Source organism: Oncorhynchus mykiss, chromosome 28 (assembly GCF_057628025.1).
Source record: "Oncorhynchus mykiss isolate SJ-2025 chromosome 28, ASM5762802v1, whole genome shotgun sequence".
Classification (NCBI taxonomy): domain Eukaryota; kingdom Metazoa; phylum Chordata; class Actinopteri; order Salmoniformes; family Salmonidae; genus Oncorhynchus; species Oncorhynchus mykiss.
The window spans coordinates 4,276,565-4,289,707 of record NC_143049.1 but is presented as its reverse complement, the minus strand read 5'-3'; positions in this window follow the sequence as shown (position 1 = coordinate 4,289,707).

Sequence of the window (13,143 nt, the reverse complement as noted above, 5' to 3'; positions counted from 1 at the left end):
GCCTTGCGGATGAGTTCCAACCGGGCTGTATTCATGGTGTATTCCTCCGCCTTGGGGATGAGTTCCAACCGGGCTGTATTCATGGTGTATTCCTCCGCCTTGCGGATGAGTTCCAACCGGGCTGTATTCATGGTGTATTCCTCCGCCTTGGGGATGAGTTCCAACCGGGCTGTATTCATGGTGTATTCCTCCGCCTTGGGTATGAGTTCCAACCGGGCTGTATTCATGGTGTATTCCTCCGCCTTGGGGATGAGTTCCAACCGGGCTGTATTCATGGTGTATTCCTCCGCCTTGCGGATGAGTTCCAACCGGGCTGTATTCATGGTGTATTCCTCCGCCTTGGGGATGAGTTCCAACCGGGCTGTATTCATGGTGTATTCCTCCGCCTCGGGGATGAGTTCCAATCGGGCTGTATTCATGGTGTATTGCTCCGCCTTGGGGATGAGTTCCAACCGGGCTGTATTCATGGTGTATTCCTCCGCCTCGGGATGAGTTCCAACCGGGCTGTATTCATGGTGTATTCCTCCGCCTCGGGGATGAGTTCCAACCGGGCTGTATTCATGGTGTATTCCTCCGCCTTTGGTATGAGTTCCAACCGGGCTGTATTCATGGTGTATTCCTCCGCCTTGCGGATGAGTTCCAACCGGGCTGTATTCATGGTGTATTCCTCCGCCTTGGGGATGAGTTCCAACCGGGCTGTATTCATGGTGTATTCCTCCGCCTTGGGTATGAGTTCCAACCGGGCTGTATTCATGGTGTATTCCTCCGCCTTGCGGATGAGTTCCAACCGGGCTGTATTCATGGTGTATTCCTCCGCCTTGGGGATGAGTTCCAACCGGGCTGTATTCATGGTGTATTCCTCCGCCTTGCGGATGAGTTCCAACCGGGCTGTATTCATGGTGTATTCCTCCGCCTTGGGGATGAGTTCCAACCGGGCTGTATTCATGGTGTATTCCTCCGCCTTGGGTATGAGTTCCAACCGGGCTGTATTCATGGTGTATTCCTCCGCCTTGGGGATGAGTTCCAACCGGGCTGTATTCATGGTGTATTCCTCCGCCTTGCGGATGAGTTCCAACCGGGCTGTATTCATGGTGTATTCCTCCGCCTTGGGGATGAGTTCCAACCGGGCTGTATTCATGGTGTATTCCTACGCCTTGGGTATGAGTTCCAACCGGGCTGTATTCATGGTGTATTCCTCCGCCTTGCGGATGAGTTCCAACCGGGCTGTATTCATGGTGTATTCCTCCGCCTTGGGGATGAGTTCCAACCGGGCTGTATTCATGGTGTATTGCTCCGCCTTGGGGATGAGTTCCAACCGGGCTGTATTCATGGTGTATTCCTCCGCCTCGGGGATGAGTTCCAACCGGGCTGTATTCATGGTGTATTCCTCCGCCTTGGGGATGAGTTCCAACCGGGCTGTATTTATGGTGTATTCCTCCGCCTTGGGTATGAGTTCCAACCGGGCTGTATTCATGGTGTATTCCTCCGCCTTGCGGATGAGTTCCAACCGGGCTGTATTCATGGTCTATTCCTCCGCCTCGGGGATGAGTTCCAACCGGGCTGTATTCATGGTGTATTCCTCCGCCTCGGGGATGAGTTCCAACCGGGCTGTATTCATGGTGTATTCCTCCGCCTTTGGTATGAGTTCCAACCGGGCTATATTCATGGTGTATTCCTCCGCCTTGCGGATGAGTTCCAACCGGGCTGTATTCATGGTGTATTCCTCCGCCTTGGGGATGAGTTCCAACCGGGCTGTATTCATGGTGTATTCCTCCGCCTTGGGTATGAGTTCCAACCGGGCTGTATTCATGGTGTATTCCTCCGCCTTGCGGATGAGTTCCAACCGGGCTGTATTCATGGTGTATTCCTCCGCCTTGGGGATGAGTTCCAACCGGGCTGTATTCATGGTGTATTCCTCCGCCTTGCGGATGAGTTCCAACCGGGCTGTATTCATGGTGTATTCCTCCGCCTTGGGGATGAGTTCCAACCGGGCTGTATTCATGGTGTATTCCTCCGCCTTGGGTATGAGTTCCAACCGGGCTGTATTCATGGTGTATTCCTCCGCCTTGGGGATGAGTTCCAACCGGGCTGTATTCATGGTGTATTCCTCCGCCTTGCGGATGAGTTCCAACCGGGCTGTATTCATGGTGTATTCCTCCGCCTTGGGGATGAGTTCCAACCGGGCTGTATTCATGGTGTATTCCTCCGCCTCGGGGATGAGTTCCAATCGGGCTGTATTCATGGTGTATTGCTCCGCCTTGGGGATGAGTTCCAACCGGGCTGTATTCATGGTGTATTCCTCCGCCTCGGGATGAGTTCCAACCGGGCTGTATTCATGGTGTATTCCTCCGCCTCGGGGATGAGTTCCAACCGGGCTGTATTCATGGTGTATTCCTCCGCCTTTGGTATGAGTTCCAACCGGGCTGTATTCATGGTGTATTCCTCCGCCTTGCGGATGAGTTCCAACCGGGCTGTATTCATGGTGTATTCCTCCGCCTTGGGGATGAGTTCCAACCGGGCTGTATTCATGGTGTATTCCTCCGCCTTGGGTATGAGTTCCAACCGGGCTGTATTCATGGTGTATTGCTCCGCCTTGGGGATGAGTTCCAACCGGGCTGTATTCATGGTGTATTCCTCCGCCTCGGGGATGAGTTCCAACCGGGCTGTATTCATGGTGTATTCCTCCGCCTTGGGGATGAGTTCCAACCGGGCTGTATTTATGGTGTATTCCTCCGCCTTGGGTATGAGTTCCAACCGGGCTGTATTCATGGTGTATTCCTCCGCCTTGCGGATGAGTTCCAACCGGGCTGTATTCATGGTCTATTCCTCCGCCTCGGGGATGAGTTCCAACCGGGCTGTATTCATGGTGTATTCCTCCGCCTCGGGGATGAGTTCCAACCGGGCTGTATTCATGGTGTATTCCTCCGCCTTTGGTATGAGTTCCAACCGGGCTATATTCATGGTGTATTCCTCCGCCTTGCGGATGAGTTCCAACCGGGCTGTATTCATGGTGTATTCCTCCGCCTTGGGGATGAGTTCCAACCGGGCTGTATTCATGGTGTATTCCTCCGCCTTGGGTATGAGTTCCAACCGGGCTGTATTCATGGTGTATTCCTCCGCCTTGCGGATGAGTTCCAACCGGGCTGTATTCATGGTGTATTCCTCCGCCTTGGGGATGAGTTCCAACCGGGCTGTATTCATGGTGTATTCCTCCGCCTTGCGGATGAGTTCCAACCGGGCTGTATTCATGGTGTATTCCTCCGCCTTGGGGATGAGTTCCAACCGGGCTGTATTCATGGTGTATTCCTCCGCCTTGGGTATGAGTTCCAACCGGGCTGTATTCATGGTGTATTCCTCCGCCTTGGGGATGAGTTCCAACCGGGCTGTATTCATGGTGTATTCCTCCGCCTTGCGGATGAGTTCCAACCGGGCTGTATTCATGGTGTATTCCTCCGCCTTGGGGATGAGTTCCAACCGGGCTGTATTCATGGTGTATTCCTCCGCCTCGGGGATGAGTTCCAATCGGGCTGTATTCATGGTGTATTGCTCCGCCTTGGGGATGAGTTCCAACCGGGCTGTATTCATGGTGTATTCCTCCGCCTCGGGGATGAGTTCCAACCGGGCTGTATTCATGGTGTATTCCTCCGCCTCGGGGATGAGTTCCAACCGGGCTGTATTCATGGTGTATTCCTCCGCCTTTGGTATGAGTTCCAACCGGGCTGTATTCATGGTGTATTCCTCCGCCTTGCGGATGAGTTCCAACCGGGCTGTATTCATGGTGTATTCCTCCGCCTTGGGGATGAGTTCCAACCGGGCTGTATTCATGGTGTATTCCTCCGCCTTGGGTATGAGTTCCAACCGGGCTGTATTCATGGTGTATTCCTCCGCCTTGCGGATGAGTTCCAACCGGGCTGTATTCATGGTGTATTCCTCCGCCTTGGGGATGAGTTCCAACCGGGCTGTATTCATGGTGTATTCCTCCGCCTTGCGGATGAGTTCCAACCGGGCTGTATTCATGGTGTATTCCTCCGCCTTGGGGATGAGTTCCAACCGGGCTGTATTCATGGTGTATTCCTCCGCCTTTGGTATGAGTTCCAACCGGGTTGTATTCATGGTGTATTCCTCCGCCTTGGGGATGAGTTCCAACCGGGCTGTATTCATGGTGTATTCCTCCGCCTTGCGGATGAGTTCCAACCGGGCTGTATTCATGGTGTATTCCTCCGCCTTGGGGATGAGTTCCAACCGGGCTGTATTCATGGTGTATTCCTCCGCCTTGGGTATGAGTTCCAACCGGGCTGTATTCATGGTGTATTCCTCCGCCTTGCGGATGAGTTCCAACCGGGCTGTATTCATGGTGTATTGCTCCGCCTTGGGGATAAGTTCCAACCGGGCTGTATTCATGGTGTATTCCTCCGCTTCGGGGATGAGTTCCAACCGGGCTGTATTCATGGTGTATTCCTCCGCCTCGGGGATGAGTTCCAACCGGGCTGTATTCATGGTGTATTCCTCCGCCTTTGGTATGAGTTCCAACCGGGCTGTATTCATGGTGTATTCCTCCGCCTTGCGGATGAGTTCCAACCGGGCTGTATTCATGGTGTATTCCTCCGCCTTGGGGATGAGTTCCAACCGGGCTGTATTCATGGTGTATTCCTCCGCCTTGGGTATGAGTTCCAACCGGGCTGTATTCATGGTGTATTCCTCCGCCTTGCGGATGAGTTCCAACCGGGCTGTATTCATGGTGTATTCCTCCGCCTTGGGGATGAGTTCCAACCGGGCTGTATTCATGGTGTATTCCTCCGCCTTGCGGATGAGTTCCAACCGGGCTGTATTCATGGTGTATTCCTCCGCCTTGGGGATGAGTTCCAACCGGGCTGTATTCATGGTGTATTCCTACGCCTTGGGTATGAGTTCCAACCGGGCTGTATTCATGGTGTATTCCTCCGCCTTGGGGATGAGTTCCAACCGGGCTGTATTCATGGTGTATTGCTCCGCCTTGGGGATGAGTTCCAACCGGGCTGTATTCATGGTGTATTCCTCCGCCTTGGGGATGAGTTCCAACCGGGCTGTATTTATGGTGTATTCCTCCGCCTTAGGTATGAGTTCCAACCGGGCTGTATTCATGGTGTATTCCTCCGCCTTGCGGATGAGTTCCAACCGGGCTGTATTCATGGTGTATTCCTCCGCCTCGGGGATGAGTTCCAACCGGGCTGTATTCATGGTGTATTCCTCCGCCTTTGGTATGAGTTCCAACCGGGCTGTATTCATGGTGTATTCCTCCGCCTTGCGGATGAGTTCCAACCGGGCTGTATTCATGGTCTATTCCTCCGCCTCGGGGATGAGTTCCAACCGGGCTGTATTCATGGTGTATTCCTCCGCCTTGGGGATGAGTTCCAACCGGGCTGTATTCATGGTGTATTCCTCCGCCTTGCGGATGAGTTCCAACCGGGCTGTATTCATGGTGTATTCCTCCGCCTTGGGGATGAGTTCCAACCGGGCTGTATTCATGGTGTATTCCTCCGCCTTGGGTATGAGTTCCAACCGGGCTGTATTCATGGTGTATTCCTCCGCCTTGGGGATGAGTTCCAACCGGGCTGTATTCATGGTGTATTCCTCCGCCTTGCGGATGAGTTCCAACCGGGCTGTATTCATGGTGTATTCCTCCGCCTTGGGGATGAGTTCCAACCGGGCTGTATTCATGGTGTATTCCTCCGCCTCGGGGATGAGTTCCAACCGGGCTGTATTCATGGTGTATTGCTCCGCCTTGGGGATGAGTTCCAACCGGGCTGTATTCATGGTGTATTCCTCCGCCTTGCGGATGAGTTCCAACCGGGCTGTATTCATGGTGTATTCCTCCGCCTTGGGGATGAGTTCCAACCGGGCTGTAGTCATGGTGTATTCCTCCGCCTTGCGGATGAGTTCCAACCGGGCTGTATTCATGGTGTATTCCTCCGCCTTGGGGATGAGTTCCAACCGGGCTGTATTCATGGTGTATTCCTCCGCCTTGGGTATGAGTTCCAACCGGGCTGTATTCATGGTGTATTCCTCCGCCTTGCGGATGAGTTCCAACCGGGCTGTATTCATGGTGTATTCCTCCGCCTTGGGGATGAGTTCCAACCGGGCTGTATTCATGGTGTATTGCTCCGCCTTGGGGATGAGTTCCAACCGGGCTGTATTCATGGTGTATTCCTCCGCCTCGGGGATGAGTTCCAACCGGGCTGTATTCATGGTGTATTCCTCCGCCTTTGGTATGAGTTCCAACCGGGCTGTATTCATGGTGTATTCCTCCGCCTTGCGGATGAGTTCCAACCGGGCTGTATTCATGGTCTATTCCTCCGCCTCGGGGATGAGTTCCAACCGGGCTGTATTCATGGTGTATTCCTCCGCCTTGGGGATGAGTTCCAACCGGGCTGTATTCATGGTGTATTCCTCCGCCTTGCGGATGAGTTCCAACCGGGCTGTATTCATGGTGTATTCCTCCGCCTTGGGGATGAGTTCCAACCGGGCTGTATTCATGGTGTATTCCTCCGCCTTGGGTATGAGTTCCAACCGGGCTGTATTCATGGTGTATTCCTCCGCCTTGGGGATGAGTTCCAACCGGGCTGTATTCATGGTGTATTCCTCCGCCTCGGGGATGAGTTCCAACCGGGCTGTATTCATGGTGTATTCCTCCGCCTTGGGGATGAGTTCCAACCGGGCTGTATTCATGGTGTATTCCTCCGCCTTGGGTATGAGTTCCAAACGGGCTGTATTCATGGTGTATTCCTCCGCCTTGCGGATGAGTTCCAACCGGGCTGTATTCATGGTCTATTCCTCCGCCTCGGGGATGAGTTCCAACCGGGCTGTATTCATGGTGTATTCCTCCGCCTCGGGGATGAGTTCCAACCGGGCTGTATTCATGGTGTATTCCTCCGCCTTTGGTATGAGTTCCAACCGGGCTGTATTCATGGTGTATTCCTCCGCCTTGCGGATGAGTTCCAACCGGGCTGTATTCATGGTGTATTCCTCCGCCTTGGGGATGAGTTCCAACCGGGCTGTATTCATGGTGTATTCCTCCGCCTTGGGTATGAGTTCCAACCGGGCTGTATTCATGGTGTATTCCTCCGCCTTGCGGATGAGTTCCAACCGGGCTGTATTCATGGTGTATTCCTCCGCCTTGGGGATGAGTTCCAACCGGGCTGTATTCATGGTGTATTCCTCCGCCTCGGGGATGAGTTCCAACCGGGCTGTATTCATGGTGTATTCCTCCGCCTTTGGGATGAGTTCCAACCGGGCTGTAGTCATGGTGTATTCCTCCGCCTTGCGGATGAGTTCCAACCGGGCTGTATTCATGGTGTATTCCTCCGCCTTGGGGATGAGTTCCAACCGGGCTGTATTCATGGTGTATTCCTCCGCCTTGGGTATGAGTTCCAACCGGGCTGTATTCATGGTGTATTCCTCCGCCTTGCGGATGAGTTCCAACCGGGCTGTATTCATGGTGTATTCCTCCGCCTTGGGGATGAGTTCCAACCGGGCTGTATTCATGGTGTATTGCTCCGCCTTGGGGATGAGTTCCAACCGGGCTGTATTCATGGTGTATTCCTCCGCCTTGGGGATGAGTTCCAACCGGGCTGTATTTATGGTGTATTCCTCCGCCTTAGGTATGAGTTCCAACCGGGCTGTATTCATGGTGTATTCCTCCGCCTTGCGGATGAGTTCCAACCGGGCTGTATTCATGGTGTATTCCTCCGCCTCGGGGATGAGTTCCAACCGGGCTGTATTCATGGTGTATTCCTCCGCCTTTGGTATGAGTTCCAACCGGGCTGTATTCATGGTGTATTCCTCCGCCTTGCGGATGAGTTCCAACCGGGCTGTATTCATGGTCTATTCCTCCGCCTCGGGGATGAGTTCCAACCGGGCTGTATTCATGGTGTATTCCTCCGCCTTGGGGATGAGTTCCAACCGGGCTGTATTCATGGTGTATTCCTCCGCCTTGCGGATGAGTTCCAACCGGGCTGTATTCATGGTGTATTCCTCCGCCTTGGGGATGAGTTCCAACCGGGCTGTATTCATGGTGTATTCCTCCGCCTTGGGTATGAGTTCCAACCGGGCTGTATTCATGGTGTATTCCTCCGCCTTGGGGATGAGTTCCAACCGGGCTGTATTCATGGTGTATTCCTCCGCCTTGCGGATGAGTTCCAACCGGGCTGTATTCATGGTGTATTCCTCCGCCTTGGGGATGAGTTCCAACCGGGCTGTATTCATGGTGTATTCCTCCGCCTCGGGGATGAGTTCCAACCGGGCTGTATTCATGGTGTATTGCTCCGCCTTGGGGATGAGTTCCAACCGGGCTGTATTCATGGTGTATTCCTCCGCCTTGCGGATGAGTTCCAACCGGGCTGTATTCATGGTGTATTCCTCCGCCTTGGGGATGAGTTCCAACCGGGCTGTAGTCATGGTGTATTCCTCCGCCTTGCGGATGAGTTCCAACCGGGCTGTATTCATGGTGTATTCCTCCGCCTTGGGGATGAGTTCCAACCGGGCTGTATTCATGGTGTATTCCTCCGCCTTGGGTATGAGTTCCAACCGGGCTGTATTCATGGTGTATTCCTCCGCCTTGCGGATGAGTTCCAACCGGGCTGTATTCATGGTGTATTCCTCCGCCTTGGGGATGAGTTCCAACCGGGCTGTATTCATGGTGTATTGCTCCGCCTTGGGGATGAGTTCCAACCGGGCTGTATTCATGGTGTATTCCTCCGCCTCGGGGATGAGTTCCAACCGGGCTGTATTCATGGTGTATTCCTCCGCCTTTGGTATGAGTTCCAACCGGGCTGTATTCATGGTGTATTCCTCCGCCTTGCGGATGAGTTCCAACCGGGCTGTATTCATGGTCTATTCCTCCGCCTCGGGGATGAGTTCCAACCGGGCTGTATTCATGGTGTATTCCTCCGCCTTGGGGATGAGTTCCAACCGGGCTGTATTCATGGTGTATTCCTCCGCCTTGCGGATGAGTTCCAACCGGGCTGTATTCATGGTGTATTCCTCCGCCTTGGGGATGAGTTCCAACCGGGCTGTATTCATGGTGTATTCCTCCGCCTTTGGTATGAGTTCCAACCGGGCTGTATTCATGGTGTATTCCTCCGCCTTGGGGATGAGTTCCAACCGGGCTGTATTCATGGTGTATTCCTCCGCCTCGGGGATGAGTTCCAACCGGGCTGTATTCATGGTGTATTCCTCCGCCTTGGGGATGAGTTCCAACCGGGCTGTATTCATGGTGTATTCCTCCGCCTTGGGTATGAGTTCCAAACGGGCTGTATTCATGGTGTATTCCTCCGCCTTGCGGATGAGTTCCAACCGGGCTGTATTCATGGTCTATTCCTCCGCCTCGGGGATGAGTTCCAACCGGGCTGTATTCATGGTGTATTCCTCCGCCTCGGGGATGAGTTCCAACCGGGCTGTATTCATGGTGTATTCCTCCGCCTTTGGTATGAGTTCCAACCGGGCTGTATTCATGGTGTATTCCTCCGCCTTGCGGATGAGTTCCAACCGGGCTGTATTCATGGTGTATTCCTCCGCCTTGGGGATGAGTTCCAACCGGGCTGTATTCATGGTGTATTCCTCCGCCTTGGGTATGAGTTCCAACCGGGCTGTATTCATGGTGTATTCCTCCGCCTTGCGGATGAGTTCCAACCGGGCTGTATTCATGGTGTATTCCTCCGCCTTGGGGATGAGTTCCAACCGGGCTGTATTCATGGTGTATTCCTCCGCCTCGGGGATGAGTTCCAACCGGGCTGTATTCATGGTGTATTCCTCCGCCTTTGGTATGAGTTCCAACCGGGCTGTATTCATGGTGTATTCCTCCGCCTTGCGGATGAGTTCCAACCGGGCTGTATTCATGGTGTATTCCTCCGCCTTGGGGATGAGTTCCAACCGGGCTGTATTCATGGTGTATTCCTCCGCCTTGGGTATGAGTTCCAACCGGGCTGTATTCATGGTGTATTCCTCCGCCTTGCGGATGAGTTCCAACCGGGCTGTATTCATGGTCTATTCCTCCGCCTCGGGGATGAGTTCCAACCGGGCTGTATTCATGGTGTATTCCTCCGCCTTGCGGATGAGTTCCAACCGGGCTGTATTCATGGTGTATTCCTCCGCCTTGGGGATGAGTTCCAACCGGGCTGTAATTATGGTTGTATTCCTCCGCCTTGGGTATGAGTTCCAACCGGGCTGTATTCATGGTGTATTCCTCCGCCTTGGGTATGAGTTCCAACCGGGCTGTATTCATGGTGTATTCCTCCGCCTTGGGGATGAGTTCCAACCGGGCTGTATTCATGGTGTATTCCTCCGCCTTGCGGATGAGTTCCAACCGGGCTGTATTCATGGTGTATTCCTCCGCCTTGCGAAGGAGTATCAGACCATCAGACACACCATCCCCACTGTCAAACATGGTGGTGACAGCATCATGGTTTGGGCCTGCTTTTCTTCAGCAGAGACAGGGAAGATGGTTCAAATTGATGGGAAGATGGATGGAGCCAAATACAGGACCATTCTGGAAGAAAACCTGATGGAGTCTGCAAAAGACCTGAGACTGGGACAGAGATTTGTCTTCCAACAAGACAATGATCCAAAACATAAAGCAAAATCTACAATGGAATGGTTCAAAAATAAACATATCCAGGTGTTAGAATGGCCAAGTCAAAGTCCAGACCTGAATCCAATCGAGAATCTGTGGAAAGAACTGAAAACTGCTGTACACAAATGCTCTCCATCCAACCTCACTGAGCTCGAGCTGTTTTGCAAGGAGGAATAGGAAAAAAATTCAGTCTCTCGATGTGCAAAACTGATAGAGACATACCCCAAGCGACTTACAGCTGTAATCGCAGCAAAAGGTGGCTCTACAAAGTATTAACTTAAGGGGGCTGAATAATTTTGCACGCCCAATTTTTCAGTTTTTGATTTGTTAAAAAAGTTTGAAATATCCAATAAATGTCGTTCCACTTCATGATTGTGTCCCACTTGTTGTTGATTCTTCACAAAAAAAATACAGTTTTATATCTTTATGTTTGAAGCCTGAAATGTGGCAAAAGGTCGCAAAGTTCAAGGGGGCCGAATACTTTCGCAAGGCACTGTACCTGCAAAGACATATTCACCTTTATATTATCAGAAGCCATTGAGACAATACAGGTTCACAATGTCAATAATACTTCCCATAATAACTAATTGAATAGGATCTCTGTGGTTAAATTGGCCTTACTTTCCTATAAGAGCCTGGGAGGTTTCTAGAACCTTCTTGGCTATGAGGATGAGAAAGACAGCCTGGGCCAGGAGGATCATGATGGACACGGTGCACTTCTGGAACCCCACAACCACAGAGAGAGTCAGTCAAGTTGATGGATGATCAGGAAGAACACCCCTTCCTGGTACTCTAACGTATCTTTAGTGTAGAGCTGGTTAATCAGCTTCTTAGCAGGCCTGTGCTTGATGATCCACTCCCCATTCTCTGGCAACAGTAGAGAGCTAGAGTTCATATGAATAGTGTCATGACTTCCAGATGTGCTGCTTAGAACAATTCTGGCTAGAAAAAGAGAGAGAACGAGAGAGAACGAGAGAGCGATGGATGTTGAGAGAACTTTGTATTTGTTTTTTCAGGGAATATATAGAGGATATATACACAGTAATTTAAACAACAAATATGAGGAAGACCAAGTTGGTCAACATGATAGACAGCTTACTGATATGTAAAGGTCTGTGTTTTTGCATTCGTCCACCTGATCCTATTTTTTTTTAAACAGTCCCAGAAAATAACAACAGTTTAAGAAAGGAAGGTACTTTAATATTCCGATTGATTCACTTCTTCAATCTCTCCCTGTCAGCCAGGCCAGGGACAATACTCCTAACAAACATGCTAATGTCTCCTTTCAGCATGCTGTCTTGTAAACAGTAATGGATGACCGTGACTGTCTATGAATGTCTGTGTTCAGTTCCCAGACCTACAACGTTAACGAGATCGAACTAGTTCTCTCAGAGGAGGACAACCAGCTTGTGGAGTGGGTGGTGATCGACCCCGAGGCTTCTACAGGTAGTAACCCGACGCCTCAAATCACTGAAGAGGTTGGGGGTATGTCTTGGCTAAGGGGATGTTTTTCTGATTGGGAGTGTGTATGATGCCCACACCGGAAGAACATGGTGAAGTTCTGCCAGTCGAAGAGGAAGTAGTTGGCGATGATGGAGCGGGCGCTTCGGTAAATGGTATTTTAATTGAAAACAATCACATTAAGATACAGAAATGTGAGCCAGAAGATATTTGATATTGAAATAAAAATAGCTGCATTGAACCTTTCACACTTCCAATAGGTAAACACACTGGCTTTGATTTGTCAGCGAAAGCAAAAAATACTTTGGATACTTTCCCCAATGGAATAGAAATATACACAGAACAAAAATGTATGTATACTGTATCCCCCCCCCACCCCCCTGCCCAATGAAAAACAAAAACATTATTCATCTCAAAATACAGATTCCCTGAGGGCAACACACTGTAGCTCACATTGCTTTTTTCATTCTAAGTATTTGTCTATTCATTCACTTTGAATCGAGCAAAACGTGTCTGATAGCAATATTTTTGAAGCTTCGTTTAACTCATTGTTATTACACAACACGTCTGCCACACTCTCAGAAAATCTATAGGCTACTGATCCACGCCTTGACATTCCTCCCAAATACCAACCGAATTTCCTCCAATTAACAGCCATGCTAACAGGAAAATTAGACGCTAACATTCGTACCAGCGTTAATACCTTCATGTGGTGGTGCAGAGCTATAGGCCTACAGTATGTTGATATGGCTGTGGCCTATGCTTTGTGCCTGGCCAGCTGTTTTAGCTGTAGCATAGTTGAGAGGTGTTCCTGTAAGTAAGCATTTAATTGTACTGCGTACACCTTGTGTATCCTGTGCATATGACAAATAAACCCGATTTGATTTAGGAGCCCCAAACCTCTTTTGCTCTCCCTCTGTGCAGGCTTTTGTTTCAACCCATCAACTAGTTATGGTGTTCACAATAGATTAGTAGTTGAATCTTGAATGGCTCAACATCCATTTTGACTCGAGGCAACGTCCTCACAAAAGCGAGTCTGAGCCATTCCTTTCCCCAACCACCATCATTACCCAAAT